We start from the raw sequence: 19,017 nt of genomic DNA on the forward strand, positions 1-19,017 counted from the left end.
CAAAATTGGAAATTCTCTCATCATTTACTCACACTCATGTCATCCCAGATGTATATGACTTTCTTTCCTCTGCAGAACACATGTGAAGATTATTAGAAGGATATCTCAACTCTGTAGGTCCATACAATGCAAGTGAATGGGTGCCAACATTTTGAAGCTCCAAAATCCACATAAGGGCAACATAAAAGTACTCCAGACAACTTTGGTTGTTGAATATATACCTTCTGAAATGATATGATAGGTGTGGATGACTTAAATTTTGATCTGTTTCTCACACACACCTATCATATCTCTTCTGAAGACATGGATTTAACCACTGGAGTCATATGGATTACATTTATGCTCCCTTTATGTGGATTTTGGAGCTTCAAAATTTTGACACCCATTCATTTGCATTGCATTGAAAGAAAGTCATACACATTTGGGATGCCAGGAGGGTGAGTAAATCATGGGAGAATTTTCATTTTGGGGTGAACTATTCCTTTAGACTGTTCGGCTTCACTCTCTCTCTCTCTTCTTGGTCTGCATGTGCATAAGAGAGAGAGAGCGCACCAGGCCTGGCTCCACAGGGGTGCCTGGGTGGGCCTGGCCCACCCATTCATTAGCTTGGCCCACCTTGACAACCACACCCACTCCTCCAACTGCTCGGCCCACCCAGAGGGTCCTCTGGCCCACCTTAAATCTTAGAGCTGGAGCAGGGCCTGGCACGTGATCATCCTTGTGTGAGAGTGAAACCTTGCTTTTGGGAAAAAAAAAAAAAAAAGCTGTTTTAAGTGTACTTTTAAAAGTATTTTGCATTAGGATTGATTATTTATGGAGTTTTTATTCTGATGGTGCTATATAAGATCATAAATTCAGGTGTCATATGTCACTCAACAGGAAATATTAATACAATTATAAATATTAACAAAAAGAATATTGTTGCCTTTCCTAACCACATATTTTTGTGAGACATCGTTCTTAACCATGATGACAAAATACAGGGCACATCTTAATGTAGAGAATGACTTGATTGACAGGCTCTGCAAGGAAAGACAGTCTTGCCTTGTCTTCTCACTAGGAAAACCTGTGCATATTTATAGTGATGTTAAACTGATATTCCATGTTTTATACAGTATATTTCATTTTTAAATGACATGTTTTGATATGGTATGGGTTCAGTGATATGGGCCACAAATGGATGTACCTTACAAAAGGGGTCCTCATGAATGGTTTTTTCTTTCATGTTGGATATTTTTTCCCATTGCTGTAACCATTAACTCAGCAGGGAGTCCTGACCGTCAAGTGATTATTGACCTCCCGCTGACAGACTCTAATGCGCCACTGGCCGGTGATTATGTTATTGAAATTCACACCTGAAAATCACTGGAAAAATAAGCTAGTGTGGTGCCGGCTTAACCCAAATGACTTACACAAAAGAAGAATTTTTAATGAATACCCCGGTCTGTCTTGTCAATATAATGGCAGTAGATATTGAGTCACTTTAAAGACCCAAAGGACCCAAATAATTATTAAAGTAGCCCCTTTTAAAAAATCAAGAGTTCTGGAAGACTTGAGTGAGTAAATTATGACAGAATTTTCATATTTGTGTCAACTATTTCTTTAAAACAAACAGCTGAAATTTATTTCTGATGACATTTGATAATTATGTGTCACCTTTATTTCACCTGGTGATGAAAGTGCCTCTCAAACTAAGGCAGATGTGGAAGACCCTGAAGAGTACCATGCTGTTGTCCTGGAGAATGTTCCAAATTATGTTTCAAAGGGTGTCTTTTGGTGTGCCACTAACCTTTCTGACAATGCTTTCAGCATGGAGTAATTACCAGAATATTATCACAATAGAGCAGTCGTGTGTTATAAGGCATCTTTACATAGCAGATTGCAAAAGCCAGACTAAATTAAGTCTGCTCTGACCCACCTCATTCCCTAGAATCAATGGCAGTTCTGATGCTGCTTAGATTCTGTGTAAATGAAATGCAGCATCAGAGCAGCCTTAAACTTTGGTGTTGTTATGATAAAGCATATATTTCATAATTTAGTTTTATATTTACAAGAATAACTTCATATTTTTATTTGTTTAATGTTTATGTTTTCATAATTGTATATTTAGAACATTCATCTCATAACATTAGTTATGCAGTTGTTCTTGCTCTGTAAATGAATTTATGCCTGCTCTTAACAGCCTGTGTAAATGCACCTAAATGCCACTTTAGATGCAGCTTCTGTGCCACCTTTGCAGTGTAAAGATGGCTATAGAATGTATATATCTGTTTATTTTTTGTATCAAGATGTATGTTGTTGTTAAAATATCATCAAATGTGTCCAGTGCAAAACATGTTTTTTAATATTATTTACTAATTTTAAATTGATTAATTTTTTTATTTGGTACATTTGTGACACTTTACATTTATTTTGTTCTGTCTATCTGTGGAAAGTTCTGTAGAGCAGGACACTTGGAGAGGAGCATATATGTGAGGGTGGAATATCTTCCAACTGAGGCTAATAAGGTGCTGCTGGAACTTTATTTTGCAAAATGGGGTGGTCAATTAGAAGAAGTTATCACAGATCTATTAGAGTAAACAGCCATAATTACCTTTAAGAAGCAAGAAGGTAAAATATGTTTGTGACCTGCTACGTCATTTTCTGTTTAGCAAGCGGTGTAAGACTAAATCATATGACTCTTCTTTACAGTAAAACTGTGGCTCCCAAACTTTTTACAGTGGTGTACACCTCCAAACATTAAACATCCTTTTGTGAGCCCCCTCTCTAACATACAGTATAGATATCATGCACAGCAGGAATATTTAAAATATGTAGGCTATATTTAACACAATCAACTTTGTAAAACAACTGCCTTATGCTGTATAAAACATGTTATTTGCACAAAATCGATCATATACATATTGATAAATGGCTCAGTCAGGGAGCAGGACATGGTACCGGTACATCATAAGAGCTGCTGGTACTCAAGAATACCTGCTGGTACTGTGACATTATTTGCAAATCATTGTCGGTAGGGCACAGCCACTTTGAGCACTGCGGGAAAGTGTCTGCATGATTGCATGGCCAGCTCAGCAAGGTACTTTTTTATGTCTCATTCGACCCTTTCGGCAAGGTGGAGCTCATAGCCACAGTGCCGGGACTGGGTCGGGAGGTGGCCACAGGGCTGGGACTGGGTAAGGAGGCCTGGGTGGCAGCCACAGAAGGGCTTTACTGGTTGTTTAGATCAGTGTTACTATCAGAAATAATTAATAATTATTTCTTTAGTTATTAATTAATATTTAAATTAATTAATTGAATCTAACTCATTAAAACATCATATGGGGCTCCAGTAAATGTAGTGCGCTACGTTTAGGAGCGGGTTTGGTTATTAGCAATAATTAATAATTATTAAGGGTAAATATTAATTATTAAAATCAATAGAACATTGATGAGAATCAGTGTTAGCTTTTTTAATCCTTTAAATCAACAATTATCAAAGATAATCACTAATCATTAACATCGATGAAACATTAATTAAAATTAACACTAGCTTATTGATCATTCAAATTCAACAATCATCAAAGATAATTATCAATTGTCAAAAATCAATAGAATATTAACAAGGATTAATATTGACGGGGCACCACCCTGGAATCAGGGACTAATAACCAGATAGTATAACAGTCTCAATATTAGATTGTTCTCCTAGGAAAATCGACATCCGAAGAATATCGATTTTCGGGAAAAAAACCAATGAATGAAGGCTTGAATTCGAGCACTGACATCCTGTCAGCATGACACAGGTGTATGCAAATCAAACCAAAACACTTCTCTTTCTAATATAACAAAGTTTATTTATGCAGTAATATCAATTAATAATTAATATAATGCAGCCAATAAACTTCCGACTTACAACTACAAACTAAACAGTGATATGATTAGATATGGAAATCAAAATAATCCTATAACACATGAGGGTGTGTGTGAGTGTGTGTGTGTGTGTGTGTGTTAGTACGAGAGAGAGAGAGAATTAAGTGACGGCCCCAAAGCAGATTTCGCAATCATGGGAGAGAAAGAAGCTGTTAGTTTATCACTCAGAGATGCGGTGGACGGCTTGTAACCGTCCTGCGGACTTTGATTCTTTAATGGATAACTCAATTTGCCGGTCTCACCTGCGATGGCGGAAATGCACAACAGTCCAGTGTGGTTGGACTACAATACAGCAAATCAAATTCGTGATAATTAATACCCTGAGTATTAACAATGAGCGGACATGGCGGTCCGTAAACTGTACAAGCAATAACCTTGATACACAAGAATAACACACTAAAATATTCTATCTCTGCCAAGACGTAAACTTCTTACTTGAATGGCACGAGGATGCAGAATGTGTGTTCATCCGTCCTTTAACTCCGACTCGGTTCCTCAAGGCTTGGGTGATGACGGGAGGCTGTTTCCTCGCTCTGTCGGCGGGCGGTACGGCTGCTGATTCTCGGCGGGCTGGCAGAGAAATCAGTGACCTTGACTTGATTGAAGATGGAAGAGAAATCTTTTCTCTCTTCACTTCTGCAGGCAAACGGATGAAGATGCGGATTGCTTGGTGGTCTCCTTTGGATCCGTAAGAGTGTTCGGTGGAACACAGAGTAATCTCAACTCGTCCAGCGAGATGGAGATTGCATGGCCACAGTTTCAAGTCGGATGTTACTTCCTTGTGCCACGAGGCTGCACCTGAGAGCAGCGATGAGCTGTGTCTACACACGGCGAGCAAAGTTGCTGGAAGCAAATCCCGGAAGCATTTCAGAGGTATTTCTACTCTGATGATGTCATGGTTGAGGTGCATTCTGTCGTGTGCCTCATCCAGTAGGAGTTGAGAGTTCGATCCTTTAGTGAGCAAGGCTTCATGGGATTTGTAGTCTGTTTTGGACTTCCTTTGTTTGATTTTGGTGCGGTTTTTATCAGTAAGATTTATGACTTATGTGGAGGCCTGAGTTAGGTTTTATGACTGTGTAAGGCCTGCTTTTGTCTTCTATCTGAATATATGAGGCCCAACACCACAGAATGGGGACAGGGTCAGGAGGCCTGAGAGGTGGCCACAGAGCGGGGACAGGGTCGGGAGGCCTGAGAGGCGGCCACAGAGTGGGGACAGGTTCAGGAGGCCTGAGAGGTGGCCACAGAACGGGGACAGGGTCAGGAGGCCTGAGAGGCAGCCACAGGGCCGGGACTGCATCAGGAGGCCTGGAAGGTGGCCACAGAGCAGGGAAAGGGTCAGGAGGCCTGAGAGGCGGCCACAGAGCGAGGACAGGGTCGGGAGGCCTGAGAGGCGGCCACAGAATGGGAACAGGGTCAGGAGGCCTGAGAGGCAGCCACAGGGCCAGGACTGGATCAGGAGGCCTGGAAGGCGGCCACAGAGCAGGGACAGGGTCAGGAGGCCTGAGAGGCGGCCACAGAGCGGGGACAGGGTCAGGAGCTGGTTCGTGCAGGGTCATGGTTACGTGTACTGGGCCAGCAGTGAGTCTCTCCGAACACTCGACTGACACAGGGCTCGGAGGAAGTCAACCAGGGAACAAAACTTGTGAACACTACTGGGAATTAATGGCACACGTCTTCAGCTCAAAAGGAGGTGGAAGGCACTATGTGCAAGTGATACACCCGGCCGGCTATCCCGGGCTTATCTGCTTGTATTGCGTGCCACTACCTGGGACGAAACTGGTTCCACCTGGAGGTTGTAGAACCTTGCAAAGGTGTTGGGTGTTGCCCAGCCTGCTGCTCTGCAAATGTCTGTTAGAGAGGCACCCCTGGCCAGAGCCCAGGAGGCCGCTACACCCCTGGTAGAATGGGCTCGTAGCCCTACCGGGGGCAGAGGAGGCGGTGGGTGTGTTGTGACATACAACAAGAGCGCAGACCACCTTGGTGGTTGACATATGCTACCGTTGCCGTGTTGTCTGTCTGAACTAACACGTGCTTTCCCTGGATCAATGGCCGAACCTCTGCAGGGCGAGCAGATATGCCAACAACTCGAGGCAGCTGATGTGCCAATGCAGTCGCGAGCCCGTCCACAAGTCGGCGGCTGCATGCCTGTTGCAAACAGCACCCCAGCCCATTTTGGAAGCGTCCGTCATGACCACGATGCGCCTGGAGACCAGTTCTAGGGGAACACCTGCCCGTAGAAACGAGAGGTTGGTCCAAGGGCTGAAAAGACAGTGACAGACCGGCGTGATGACCACGTGATGTGTCCCGCGGTGCCATGCCCATCTCGGGACTCGAGTCTGAAGCCAGTGGTGAAGCGGTCTCATATGCATCAACCCGAGTGGGGTGGCCACCGCTGAGGATGCCATATACCCCAAGAGCCTCTGAAAAAGTTTCAGTGGAACCGCTGTTTTCTGTATGAACGCCTTCAAACAGACCAACACTGACTGGGCACGCTCGTTCATGAGGCGTGCTGTCAAAGAGACTAGTCCAACTCCAAACCGAGAAAAGAGATGCTCTGAACCGGGAGGAGCTTGCTCTTTTCCCAGTTGACCCGAAGCCCTAGTCGGCTGAGGTGTGAGAGCACCAAGTCCCTGTTTGCGCACAGCATGTCCCGAGAGTGAGCTAAGATTAGCCAGTCATCGAGATAGTTGAGAATGCGAATGCCCACCTCCCTTTGTGGGGCAAGGGCTGCCGCTGCAACCTTTGTGAAGATGCGAGGAGACAGGGACATGCCGAAAGGGAGGACCTTGTACTGATATGCCTGACCCTCAAATGCAAGCTGCAAGAAGGGTCTGTGTCGAGGAAGGATCTAGACGTGAAAGTACACATCCTTCAGGTCTACCACCGTGAACCAATCTTGATGCCGGACGCTCACCAGAATGCGTTTTTGCGTCCGCATCTTGAACGGGAGTCTGTGTAAAGCCCAGTTCAGTACTCGCAGGTCCAAGATTGGCCGCAACCCACCGGGCGGATTTGTGCCACAGCTGGGCGCTCAGGGATGGCAGACTGCCGCTGGAGCGCCAAACCTGCCAAATAGAGTGGTGGACGGTGGTCATGATGATGGCCGTGCACACCGGATACGTGACCCAGGGAACAAGGTAACCGCTCTTGCTGAACTCTTGAGTATTGCAGCCACTTGGGCATGCAGCGCAATTAAATGCAAAGGTAACAAAAAGATGGAGAGGTCTACTTATCAGCTCCAGAGCAGCGGGTTTCGTCGTCCCTGGGTCACCCGTCTCAAGGGCGCTTTGAAGCTTTTCACGGGTTCTGGGCGGCCGCGAGATGGGTGGCATCTGCTTCCTGCGGTGGGCTCCACGCCGGGGCTGGGCTGAAGGGGCGGGCTGCGGTGGAGCCAGTGAAGTCACCGCAGGGGGACACCCTTGGCGACGAGTAGACGGGGTGCGGGATCTTGAGCCGCGCCAGGGCAGGATATGCCGGATAGCCTCCATCTATTGCTCCACTGTCGAGAACTGCTGGGCAAAGTCCTTGATGGTGTCTCTGAATAGGCCAGCCTGGGAGATGGGGCAGCAAGGAATCGTGTCCTGTCGGCCTCACCCATCTCGACCAGGTTGAGCAAAAGGTGGTGCTCCTGGACTACTAATGTGGACATCGTCCGCCCGAGAGAGCGCGCCGTAACCTCCGTTGCTCAGAGAGCGAGATCGGTCACCAAGCACAGTTCCTGCATCAATCCCGGGGCGGAACTACCCTTGTGCAGTTCCTTTAGTGCCTTGGCGGACTTGCAGGAGAGCCATGGCATCCAGGGCGGAGGCGGCTTGTCCAGCAGCACCGTAGGCCTTGGCCGTCAGAGACGATGTAAACCTACAGGCCTTGGATGGGGGCTTTGGGCACCCACACCAGGTGGCGTTGCTCTGTGGGCATAGGTGCACCGCGAGCGCCTTTATCCACCGGGGGATTGCTGAATAGCCCTTGGCCACCCCACCATCGAGGGTAGTGAGGGCGGGGAAGCTGAAAAGATCGGGACCGGGCAATAAAAAGTGCCTCCCATGACCTTGTCAGCTCTTCACACACTTCCAGGAAGAAAGGAACAGGGGCGGGGCGTGGCTTTGAGCGGCGCCACGAGCCCAGGAACCAATCATCGAGCCATGAGGGTTCACGAAAGAGCGGAGGGTTCCACTCTAGCCGACGCTCGCGGCAGCCCGGGAAAGCATGTCATCATCTCCATGTCAGCCTGTGACTGGACAATCGTCCCCGAAGGGAGGAGCCCAGCTGAGGCTTCCGCGTCTGACTGGACGAGCCCGCTCTCCGATGCTGCACTTTAGAGCTCATCTTTTTCGCGGGCTTCGAATAAGAGGTTGAATTCACCATGAGACGAGCCGGCGGACTTATCCGGAAGCCCAATCGGGGCAGACGAGCATGCTGGGGAATGGGAGGTCTGCGGAGGGATACCCGGCGGAGGCGGTCCCATTGGGGTCCCCAAATCGCCCCCAGTGCTAGCCGCGCTGGCCTCATACCCGTGGGTAAAAAGACCGAGGCGGGGAGCCTCTGGGGTGGCTTGCTTTCTTATGAAGGCGAGCTGCAACCACATCGTTGCCATGGACATGTCCTCGCAATGAGAACATGACCATCCACGAACGCTGTCTCCCCGTGAGCAGTGCCCAGACACGAAAGACAGTGATCGTGACCGTCAGAAGGCGAGAGATAACGAGCGCAACCAGGAATAACACACAATCGGAAACGCATCTTTAAAAAGACGTGTCTTTAAAAAGACGTTCCGTGTGTGCCGCTCTTTTAGAGAAATATACTCTTATTTCTGCCGAAGTGCCCAGGGGCATTCTCTGCAGTGCACCAGTGCAGAGGAGGGAGAAGCCGCTGAAATGCGCCGTCAGATCCAGCAAAGGTGAATGGGAATTCAGCTCAGTGAGCATGACCGTTCGGCTCCGAAGAGAAAATCTGAATGAGTGGTTGCATACCAGCTCCTTTTATACCCGTATGTCCGGGGGAGTGGCATACAAATACCACTCTCCAATTTTCATTGGCCTTTTATCAAAGACCAGAGGTGTCTCGGGCTCCCAAGAGTGACCCCTAGTGTCACTACATCGACACAACGTCGAGTGAGTGACAGATAGGGAACTGGAAAACATGCATTCTTTAACTAGATTTTTATTTCATTAAACATTTTGAATGTACTTGGCTACAATGGTTGATAGGATGAATTTAAAATTATGATTTAAAATACATTTATGTAATTTAAGCCAAAATGTTCAAAATTGGGTCCCAGGTTGGTCGGTTGCTTGGGGCCTCAGAAATCGTAAACCCACCCCTGCTTGGAGCAAAGAGCCGTGGAGGGCTTTGAGCAAGGAGCCGAAGATGCAGGGTTTGGCCCGGAGTTCCCGCCATAATACACTGTGTAGTGGGAACCGCAAAGTTCCAGAGCCTTCTCCACATATTCACAGAGTGTCCAGTGAGGATCAGCCTGAGGCATCTGTTCCTTCAGTGCACTATTCAGACTGGTCCGGAAGAAAACCACCACAGAGCGGTCTGGATAGTGCACTAAATTCGCTAGTTCCAAAAACTCACAGACATGATCCTCAACTGGACGGGACCCTTGCTTAAGAAGCAGAATTCTAACAGCAGCTAGATCCATGTGGGTCAGTTCTTCTGTAACGGATGGTTGCTGAGATGAGACAGGAGACGCTGGATCTAAATGCAGGCTTTTAATGAAGATGATAATAGTGAAACAAACAGCCAGGAACTTATAAAGCAACAAACAAGAACTGACAAAGAAATGCAAAACTAGAGGGTATATATACACACACACAAGGGCTAACGAGGGAATGGAAAACAGGTGAGAACAATGGGGAACAGATGGCAGTGATGAGGGCAGTGCATGATGGGAAACGTAGTCCGGGGGAAACACTTCAAAATAATAGTCCTAGGAAACACGAAAAGACTCTGACAGCTGCGTGTGAATGTTGAAAATTATTTGGACACACTGGTAAGAGTCGTATCTGACACCTGACATCAAAACTCCTGAACATAATACAATCAGAATAAAAACTCCCAAATGTATTTGACCTTATATACAAATTACATTTCAAATTTAAATGTAGTATACAGTATTTAAGTCTGGTAAAACAGCAATGTATATATTTTACAAGCTATAACTTACATTACCTATCAGTGTGTTGTCAAGCACGATGCATGAGTGGATGCATTTTTTAACTGCAAAAGACAACCGCAAAAGATAGGGCCATTTGATTTGTATGCTAGTTATTTGACCTTTATGATGTAAAGGGGAGGCGACCCACTGGCCCAAGGATGGTATCCAATGGTGTGGCTGAAGGTCTCCTGCTCGTTCTGTCTTATCGTGCGCATTAAGTTTAAGTTATTTCGTTTCAATTAAATAACTATATTATTAGTTTTATTATCCCCTTTTATTTTATCTGACTCCAATTATAAATGTTTTCAAGGATATATTAATGTTCCAATCCTAATTATTATTATTCAGTTTGGTTTAACAGTTGATCATCGTATTTAACTCTATTTTATATTGTACTCATTCATTTGGATTCCTGTCACTTAGAGAGTCTCGCGTCGGCCGTGTACGCGGATCTCAAGGTCACGAATACGCCAGTATTGGTCATTAAAACAGTAATTGACTAAATACTAATTAGATAGCTGCTCATGCTTACCCTTTTATCTAAAAGTATTTTGTTTAGTCCCCTTAGATAGTAAACACTTAATTAAGTAAAATTTTTTCTACCCAGAGGTCATGACCACTAAATTTACAAAGGTAGACCAACAATACCTAAGTTAAAATAGCTTTATATAATCATGCCATAGTTTCCTATGTACACTTAGCTAGAAAATATTACAATAACCAGAGGTTTAGTCGGAGCTCTAAAGTCTCAGTCGGTGTGCCCCATGCTCCACTCAGGACTGAACTTTAGTCCGCTACTAACCTGGTCATAGATTTGCAGAAACATGGACTTAACGTAATCTACTAAAGACAATAATTTTAGAGCAAATCAGAATAAACTAAAATGTAACCGTTTATTTACCAGGTAAAATAATACATTCATCAATTCCAATTAGACAACAATAAGTCAAATGTAAACATTTAACAAAACATAAGAAATAAGAATTGCATACCTGGTAAGAGAAAACCTACACGCAGCAATTGTGCGGGAGATCTGACTACAGATTCCCCGACCTCCTCTGCCATCCTTCCTTAAGTACCAACCGATTCTATTGTTATTTCAGATGTGTATGTTTGATGTTATTTAGGATTTGATTTACAATTTAGGGAGTTGTAAGTAGACCTTTGAAACTTGTGATTGAGTAGGTCGTTTGATGTTTACAAAGAATGCACCTAATCTGCATACAGCATCTGGTCCCTGTGAGAGACTTGGGAGGGGCATGTCCCAGATAGAATACAGTATTTTACTATGTTCTTAAATCTTACTTGTGATTTGACTTGCTGAAAGGGAATGAGACCATTTTACCAGTTGCACTGAGACCTCTTGAATGATACCAAACATGTGTGATCAGAAAACCTTTTACATTACAGAAAAGGATAAGTCATAACTTAGTTTTTGGTGACCCTAAAGTGACCTGAGGTGAGAGAGAGGGCAGATGTGCGTTTTATGGTCCTTAATCAGTAGGATGTGTTGTCACATGTGGAGATGCTCTTCTGTGTGAGAGTTTTATGACGTTGGCTCTCACAGAGCCTTTTAGGTGCAGACATCCCGGTGCCAGCCTTACAATGACATGACCATTTTGGTGTTTCTACACTAGAGTAGGGTTGCATGGTATACCGGTGCTATGGTAGTATTGCGATACTAAAGCTTTAGTATCCCCTGATGCATGCTGGCAAGGGACTGGATAACTTCAGCCAGTGGTGTGGACTCCATGACAACGTGCTAGCTTCCTTGAGATACCAGGTTTCAGCACCACTGTGACAAGGTTCTTGTCTACTCCAAAGGAGGAAACAGGAGACAGGCAATGTTTCAACTCAAACAAGGTAACTTTTATTGATTTCACACAAATGTTTAACTCAAAGGAGTTTGGGCGTGAGTGTGATAGCTCTCTCTCCCTTCCTGTCACGTTGGCCCCCCTCCTATCGCTCTTCCAGGGTTACTGCAATGAGAAACAGCTATTAGTCATAATAATCACCCAGGGGTGAAGCCTTACCACTTTCACTCGCCCCCAGACGCACGCTCCACCATGCCCTCACCACCACAAATGTCAACCAGTAAATCATGTTATATGTTATATACTTGGAAAAAAAAAAAATTCCTGATGGTATTGAACTATTATTATAAGGTAAACCATTAGAATGCTTGAAAGTATTTCATTATTTAGGAATTTGGTTTGATAGTAGATATACTTGAAAGAAACATATAGAAGAAATTGATAAAAAAAATGCAGAAAAATCTTAAATGTGATGAGAGCAATAGCTGGAAAAGAATGGCAAGCAGAAATAACATCCATGTTGACGATTTATCAAGCTACAGTATGATTAGATTTGTCTTTGATTATGGATGTATGATATATGGTGCTGCATCATTATTAAAGAGCTTAGACATAATACAGGACAGAGCTCTTAGAATACATTTAGGAACAGTCAAATCAACACCAGTCAATGCTCTGATTGTTGAGGCGAATGAAATACCACTTGAGTTTGCGTCGAGTGAAAATGTCCTTGGCCAATTGGACATCTATGAAGAGTTATGCTGGAAGCCATATTGCTACTGATGTTTTAAGTAACTGCTGGGAGTATGTAAATAAAAAAGGAAGGGGATTTGGGTGGGTCATAAATCAGCTAGCAGAGATATATCAGATTGTAGACATAGGATGTTGCGTTTCACCTGTATGGGAGAAGTACCAACATGGATAATTCCAGATATAAAAAACTACTTGGAGATACTGGACTGGGGGGTGGGGGGTTCTCTCTATGGCCAGTCCGCCCCTGGGAGTGGGAATATACAGTATATTCCAGACCTTGATGTATCTATAGCTAAAAGATTAACATCAGAATTAACGGTATATGCCATTGAAATGGTCGCTATAATAGTAGGCTGGATGAGATTAGAGGAAATAAGATCAGACAGAGTGGTGAAATGTTCTGACTTGCCTTCAGTTTTAACATCGTTATCTACCCGTCATTCACCTCAAGAGGATATGATGAGTGAGATATTTATTTTTATTATGGCGTATATGAAGGAAAGGAGTGGTAGTGGGTTTATGTTGGGTACCAGCGCATACAGTGGTCTCTGGAAATGAAATGGCTGATGTGCTAGCAAAGAATGCTTTAAAAAGGAAGGAAGTGGATGTTAATGTTCCCTTGGGCAAAGGAGAATTTAAATCTATTATTAAGAAAAATATTACAAAATTAGGAAATTTGGGATATGGATATTAAGGGAAGGCATTTACATTAAATAAAAAATAAAAAAATTGGTAGATGTTAAAAGAGCTATATGTGGTAGAAATAGAAAGGAAGACGTCATAATAACTAGGCTAAGGCTTAGTCATTCATATATGCATCACTGTTTTTAACTGGAGTACATGATAGTGATCTATGTGAGTACTGTGGTGAGAAAGAAACAGTAGAACACATAATATATGATTGTAGAATGTATGGTGAGGAGAGAAAGGAATTAATTTGATATTTATACAAAAAGAGTAGGAAGGATAGGGATTTGGAGTATTTATTGGGATGGGAGTTTAACAGAGATCGAGTAGGATACAGGATTCTTTTACAATACATATATAGTACAGGGCTAAATGTAAGAATTTAAATGTAAAATAGAGCAATTATGCTCTGCTCCACTCTGGATCTTGAGGGGTTCTGTGTGGATGCTGGAGAAACACCAGCAACCTTATTAAACACCTTCGGAGTTCAAACACATCCCACTCCTTCTGCAGAATACACACCGGTTAGTGCCACTTCATTTATCCTAAATGCTTTATCTGAACATTTACAGATTTACTGTTTCTCTGAAAAATTGAACGTTGCACTCGTTTATTTATTTCCCATTACAAATGCATGGTGGCGGTATCTTCGCACGGATGATCAGGGCTGTGTATACCAAAAGCATGATAAGCTTTTGCGCCAGTGGTCTCTATGATCAACTTAAGCTTGCAATGCTTTTGGGAAATGCAGCGCAAACTGGGTTGGTCACAGTTTGAGCACATCCCTGAGCCGTGCGATCAAACTGGTGTGTGTAAATCTACATTTGTACTGCTCTTAACCAGGAGAGAGGGGCAGACGCGGCTGTAATAAGAGGGGCTGAATCAGTTGTAGTAATGAAACAGCTGCTCAAAATAGTCTTTTCAACATTACAATATCTTTATTTTTATGTTACCAACAGTCAAATAATCAAAGAATAATGGAATAAAAGTTTAAAGCCGTTGCCGTTTGAACTGGCAGTTTTGATATGGCAAAGTTTTTTTTTGTTTTTTTTTTTTTTACATCAAACTAAGAATGTATTAAGTAACAAGTTAGTCCATTTGAACCTTCTCCCACTTATGCACCATTGTGTGGTATCGTGATATTACTTGGTATCATGATACTTTAGCTGGTGAAGTATCGTAAGATATGATTATGGTATTGTGACAGCCCTACACTAGAGGATGGATAAAATAATAATTATTATTATTTTTGCCTGTGAGAAATACATGAACCATTCAGACCGGGATGAAATTGTATGAACACCAAATCTGAATTTTGTTCGCACACCCCCATCATCATCTCACATATCCCTTTGGGAAACACTGCAGTACACTGCTGTCCAAGACAGTAGTTCTAAGTTAAAATTAAATTAAAATAAATGGCGACTTTCTCTGTTGTGTCTCTTGCTTTTAACATCTTTCAACTTAGAAATAGACCCAGTATTTCATTTGTCTTCTTTAGAGTTTCAGAAGATAGTTTAACAATCTGGATATCTCACACACTGTGCTCAGATTTATCAATACACAAAAGTCTGCAATCAAAACTTCTGAGTTGAGTAACATGCATGTTGCTACCTCTACCTCTTCACATATCAATATTATTTACTGTACATATTTCACTATATCAACTTATTGCTTGCTTTCCAGCTAAGGAGAGAGTTTTGAAGTTAGAGCATATGATCTGCAGTGTTCCAAACAAAGTATATTCTTACTATAAATTATTAGGAATAGCCTTACATGGCAATGACATGCCAAGTTTGAGGTTTCTTCAACCCATCACACTCAGTGTCCACCCTGCTATCAGGGAGTTCCTTTTCAAGAAAGGGCTGATTTCCTGCTTTACTGACTAGCTGAGCTCACAGTTCTGCCAAATTAACATGAAAAAACAAAACAAAAAACTGTTGTCTTGCTTAGTCCTGATCCAGCATTGCTGAAACAGAGAGGTGTTACTGAAAGACACACTGATGGCTGGGAACAGAATGCCCAGGTGCCTTCCAGGACATAATTTTCAAGTTTGCAGCATTTGAGTGGCCAGTCTTCTGGACCAAAGTAGAGAGTGATATTCATGCAGTGGCTAACAATCTGGGTTTCATAGACTTGAATGTTTATAGAGGGACCCTAACAGTGGCAGGTGTTAACCAGGATATAAACGTGCTGAAACCTATCATAGAAGACATTTTTCAAACAGCATCATCTCAAATGGAGAGAGAAAAGAACAGTACCACAGAATATGTGGAAATGTTCTCTGCTTCTAATGGAAGGCCTACAAAAAAAAAAAAAAAAAAAAAAAAAAAAAAAATGACAGCAGTTTTGTCTCCACTACTGCTCCTTGGCTACTAAAAAGAATTGAATGCATTAGTTTTATCAGGTCTTCTAGCTGAAATTCTTACCATCAAGAATTGTATCCTCGAGAAGAAACTAAACCTGACACAAAAGCATCTTAAGATTGACCCGTGAGTACTTGAGATCAGTGGATTTCAAAGAGACTTCCAATGATCTGTTTATGTCTCAAGGAATAAATGTTTTCTCCAATGTAGAAAGTGAGGATGTTGTTTTGATTGGGAGCACTTACTGATACAGAGAAGAAGCTAATCTATTTGCCCGTGGAACACCATCTTTCTGATGGACAGGCAGCAGCTAGTGAGACTGTGGAAATTCACTTCCAGCACATGTACGATCAGCACTGGTGCCCCCCAGGGATGTGTGCTCTCCCCACTACTCTTCTCCCTGTATACCAATGACTGCACCGCCAAGGACCCCTCTGTCAAGCTTCTGAAGTTTGCAGATGACACTACTATCATCAGCCTCATCCAAGAAGACGATGAGTTTGCATACAAAAGGGAGGTTGAATGGCTGGCTCACTGGTGCAGTCATAACAACCTGGAGCTCAACATGCTAAAAACAGTGGTGATGATTGTGGACTTTAGGAGGAACACCCCAACACTGGCCCCACTCACCATTCTAAACAGAACTGTGGCAGCAGTGGAGTCATTCAGGTTCCTGGGCACTACCATCTCACAAGAACTGAAGTGAGAGACCCACACTGACTCCATTATGAAAAAGGCCCAGCAGAGGTTGTACTTCCTTTGCCAGTTGAGGAAGTTCAACCTGCCACAGGCGCTGCTAATCCAGTTCTACTCAGCAGTCATTGAGTTTGTCATCTGCACTTCAAAAACTGTCTGGTTTGGTTCAGCTACGAAATCGGATATCAGAAGACTACAAAGGACATTTCGAACTGCTGAGCGGATTATTGGTTGCCCCTTGCCTTCCCTTCAAGAACTGTACACTTCCAGAGTGAGGAAAAGGTAAAATCACTCTAGACCCCACTCACCCAGCCCACAACCTTTTTGAACGGTTGTCTTTTGGCCAATGCTACAGAGCACTGAGCACCAGAAACGTCAGGCAAAAGAACACTTTTTATCCCTCAGGCTATCCATCTCATGAACAGTTAAAAACTATACTATAATTACGTGCAATACACAGCCTAGTCAATTATATTATTTAACACATCCTACCTCTTCTGAATTACATTCCCTTGCACTGTATATAAAAGATTTGTATTTGTACATACTATATATATTATGTCACTTTTTGTGATCTATTGTGTTCTAATTAGCTTTTATTACTTAATTAAGTGGTTGTCTGAGGGCTTGAGCTGAATCTCATAAAATTTTGCTCTGTCAGCACATAATGCACATTCTATCATCTAGAATGTCATATCATCATAGTATTTTATGCTGTTTTTCCATGGTTTCCATCCACTGAACAATGTCTTCAAACAAGCACTCATACACAATTTCAGGTGATAAAGTCCTTTTCAAGAGGAAAATGTAATATTGTGTGCTCTGACAGATGCTTAGAGTTGTCTTTGTTAATGTTGTAGGCTGATGTCATTGTAAACACTATATCAGCGGACATGGACCTCAAAGATGCCATTTCTAATGTACTCCTTAAGACTGCTAGTCATCAGCTCCAGTCAGAAGTCATGACATTTGCTCATGCAAAAAAAAAAAAAAAAACATGATTTATGGGGAGATGGTCATCACGGATGGTTGTAATCTGAAATGTGCAAAGTTCTTTTATATTGTTTGCCCATCTTGGAATGCTGGACATGGCTCAGAAGATGAGGTGAGAGTAATGATTATGAGACATTACAGAGATATTAGCATATTATATTACTTCAGTTTTGCATTTTTGTTATTCAGTATTTTTTTTTAATGACCAAGAGGGTAGAAATGACATTGCAATGCTTAACTGGGTAATGTTAAAGAGCCCATATTATGCTAATTTACAGGTTGATGATTTTATTTTGGGGGTCAACCAGAATAAGTTTACATGCTTTAATGTTCAAAAAACACATTATTTTTCCTCATACTGTACATTGCTGGAACACCTATTTTCATCCTCTGTCTGAAACGCTCTGATTTAGCTCCTGTCTCTTTAAAGCCCCCCTTTCTGAAAAGCCCAGTCTGCTCTGATTGGTCAGCTGGCCCAGCCTGTTGGGATTGGTCAAACACGTGTTGTAATTGTAACGCCCCTTACCATAACTGAGTTTCAGGCTTCCTTAACAGCTGTAAACACTATTGTAACTACGGTAACAGTGGCGTCGGTTTTTGCCTTACCAGTTTGAGTCTGAGTCCGATAATGAAAGTTTGGAAGAACAAGCTGATCGACCTGAACCACCTTTGCAAGCACGACTTGAGCAGGAATTTTCACATTGGTGAGTTTTTATTTTGTAGCTCTCTTACATTACAGATGTGATGTTATAACTGTGTAATTTCTCTACATCATGGTACCAAAGGTAGTGTAACTCATGACCGAGTACACTGTTGATTATTGTGAACTTAAAAAGCTTCAAGTAAAAGATACGTAGTGCATTTAAGTTAGTCATCTTTTGCTGGAATAGGTGTAGCCGAACTTTTTTCGCCAGAAATATGAACGGAGAACAAAGGCTTACTCACGGTTTGACATAACAGGGGGTATTAGAGAGTTAGTGAGCAAGTTAGCCATGGACTACCGTGGATAGCGGCCATAACATTAAAGCTTGTAATTATATAATTATATAAGACTCTTGAGATTGACCATTTTGTTTAGGTAAAAGCCAGCCCACAGCTGAATATTAAATATTTACCAAAACAATAACGTTACATAGTAAGTTAGCCGAGCACTACCGTGGATTGCAGACCTTAAATTACCATTTGTAAAAATAAATCCATCTCCACACTTGATCACTATTCATGATAGTAAGAGCGACAAACAATCTGCATAATTCTACACAACTGTAGGTAAAAGTGGGCCCGCAGCTGATTAGAAAAGCTATGTCAACACAATAACATTAGGTTAGCAGAGGCCTACAGCTGTGCACAGGGTGTACACTGCAGCTGTAACGCTGGGTCGTGGAGTTGAAGGGGAAGAGAGGAGACGCAGGAGTAAATACTTTAAATCCTTTAATAACAATCGCTGGAGTGGAACAAACACTGGAGTGGAACAAACAGTTCTCAGTTCTGTCTGTTCATTGGTTCCCTCATCATTGTTTTACCCCTTGTCCATGTATTTAAGCCCTCATGTTCACCATTGTCCTTTGTCAGGTATTATGTTTGGTAACGTTGTCATGTTAAGTCAAGTCAAAGTTAAGTCAAGTTCATGTTTATA

The 19,017-nt window shown here is 42.8% G+C and overlaps 1 pseudogene; it reads left to right on the forward strand.

Moving 5' to 3' along the window:
* The first annotated feature begins 1,176 nt into the window (after window positions 1-1,176).
* Window positions 1,177-19,017, forward strand: part of LOC127432293 (protein mono-ADP-ribosyltransferase PARP14-like) — a 42,719-nt pseudogene continuing 24,878 nt past the window's right edge.

This window comes from Myxocyprinus asiaticus, chromosome 42 (genome assembly GCF_019703515.2).
Source record: "Myxocyprinus asiaticus isolate MX2 ecotype Aquarium Trade chromosome 42, UBuf_Myxa_2, whole genome shotgun sequence".
Classification (NCBI taxonomy): Eukaryota; Metazoa; Chordata; class Actinopteri; order Cypriniformes; family Catostomidae; genus Myxocyprinus; species Myxocyprinus asiaticus.